This window comes from Pteropus vampyrus, unplaced genomic scaffold, assembly GCF_000151845.1.
Source record: "Pteropus vampyrus isolate Shadow unplaced genomic scaffold, Pvam_2.0 Scaffold30, whole genome shotgun sequence".
In the NCBI taxonomy this organism is placed as follows: Eukaryota; Metazoa; Chordata; class Mammalia; order Chiroptera; family Pteropodidae; genus Pteropus; species Pteropus vampyrus.
This window is the reverse complement of record NW_011888811.1, coordinates 1275949-1278369: the sequence shown is the minus strand read 5'-3', so window position 1 is coordinate 1278369 and position 2421 is coordinate 1275949. Positions and strand designations below refer to the sequence as shown.

The window sequence follows — 2421 nt, the reverse complement described above, 5'->3', positions numbered from 1 at the left end:
CATTCCACAGAAATAAGTAACTTGCCCTGGATTGCTCAGAAGCAAAATCAGGATTCATATCCATTTATATCTAACTCCCAAATTTAAGTTCTTTCCATTTTAGCAAAAGATGACACTGACAATTTCATAGGACTGGATTGAGGAGAAAGGTCAAGAAAATTTAGCAGACTGAAAATTTTCCTGAAGTTCCAGATTAACTCTTAACATCTATGCCAATCCTAGTTGCATGGAAAGCTGAGAAAACTTGAATATCTAAGCTGAGAGGAACAGGATTGCCATGATTTGCTTAGATCAGTTAAGATTCATCCCTGAGCTCCATGAAATTGGAGTTCTGCTAGCAAGACAGAAGGTAGAGATTTTTGATGACTGAAGGCGGGAGAGGGAGTCAGTGGAAGGAAGGCTAGTAGTGATGGTTGGGTCAGTAAACGTCATCTGCCAACACAAAGCCGAAATGGGAATTCAAGTAAAGAAGCTAATAGTACCTGGGAAAACAAGTGCTTAATCAACATGAACAGTATTGCTTCGTGCTGTTTCCAAGGGTCTCCAGGCTCAAATGATGAACCTTGGAGATGATCTTAATGAGTTATTACAATAGCTACCAACAAACAAACCAGTCTGTAAGAGAGTGACTTGTCCACTTCAGATCGCTGCTCCACCTACAAACATGGGAGGCTAAGCATTGTCTTCCTGACCTGCTACCTGCACAAAGACAGTCTACCTGTACTACTGAGTCCATGGGTCAGAAGATCCAGGAAATTTTGTAAGTAAAGTGTTCAGTGAGGTATAGAAGGAAATAAACTCCATGAGAGTATGTTAAGTAAACTAAAGATCGTGATTAATTCATATACTGACAAATACATGAATCAGCTTCCTAAGACAATAATAATTTCTGATTATTTCATCTTTAAAACATTGTCTTATAGAAATTATGGAAATGATTATATCATTAGGTATCGTAGATAATATCAGAAACTTTCCCTTAGGAAATAGCAAACCTTTGGTTAGCCTGTTTTTAATGTGCTAGTCTTTAGGAGAAATAAGACTGTCAGAAAAACATCAGAATTCTCAGTGGGGGGATGGGATCGAGGGGGAGAGACTAGTAGCAGACCAGACCTCCGGGTGAGGGGAGGCTGAGGCAGCCCTGTGTCAACACGAGGTAGAGAGTCCTGAGATACAGACCTAGTTCAGCCAACTGTGTGAACTTTGGTCCTCAGTCTCCTTGTAAAGGTGAGATGTGGGGAGGGTCAGACTAGAATATTCCTACGTCCCTGCCTTACATCCTGGACATCTAATGATTGTGACGTGGAATAACTGACTGGCTGCTCGATTCTAATTGTCTTTGTCATTGAGTTCTATTTTAATTCCATTGTCGTTGGAAAATATACACATTCCTGTTCTAAAATGCAGTTGCAATTCTGTGAAATTATTGAGACTTGTTTATAGCCTAGCCATTGTTCAGTTTTTATAAATGCTTCATATGCACTTAAAAACATGATGTCTGCAGATTTTCGGATACACTATCCTGTATAGTTCTTTAAATCTTTTATATCCGAACTACAGCAAAAACGATGACATAAGGAACTTCAAAAGTCTGCCCCTCCATACAGGAAATAAAAAAATAGAAAACCCTGTCATAAATTTTTCAGAACTCTGGAAACTAATCAAGGGCAGCATAATCAAGAAGGAACAGTTGAATCTTGGTAAGAATGAAGTGGTTTGTGGCATTTTAACTTACCTGGTCTCATCTCCCTCTCCCCAGCTCAGCAATGGCTTTGGAGAGAACCGCCACATTCCCTATGAGTACCAGTATTACAGTGAGTACAGTGGAACAAATTGGCAAAGAATGGTTTCTTTTGAACTGTCTGATGACTCCCTAGAGTACTAGCTCAAAGGGTTTGAGTCTTAACCTAACTCTTAGTTCCTCCAATACAGAGATGTTACCTAGAGGGCATTTGTCAAAAACATTTAAAAGCAAATACATTAGTAGCTGCTGTCTGAGGAAATGGATCAACAGTTGGGGAAAACAGACTAACCAAAGGACTTGGGGAATGAGATGGTTTGGGGGTAAAGACTTTTGAAAAGTGCTGACATATTCTTGTTTATCTAGAAATCCATGCCCATGCTTGTGCACATGCTCAGGAAAGACCTGAAAAGGCCCTAAGCTCATGCCTCTAGCTGATCTTAAGGCTCTGTGCAAACAGGAAGTAAATACTAAAGCAGAGTTGTGAACTTCCTGGCTAAGCGTTGAAGGTTTTACCAGCATGCACAGACTGAGAGAGATTTTCAAATTTCAGGCTTTTAAGGAAATACCTGTCCAATCACTAGCTAACCACTAAGCTAATAAAATACTTCAGTGGCTACACACAAATAATACAAACTACAAAATTAGTTCAGGGAAGTCACTGAACAACTACAAGCAAC

At 39.7% G+C, this 2421-nt stretch overlaps 1 long non-coding RNA gene across 1 annotated transcript; it reads left to right on the top strand.

The window, feature by feature from the left end:
• Nucleotides 1-6: 6 nt before the first annotated feature.
• On the top strand, nt 7-2421 carry LOC105289880. Its single transcript, XR_895700.1, has 2 exons — nt 7-760; nt 1760-2421. It is a non-coding gene; the product is annotated as an uncharacterized LOC105289880 (long non-coding RNA).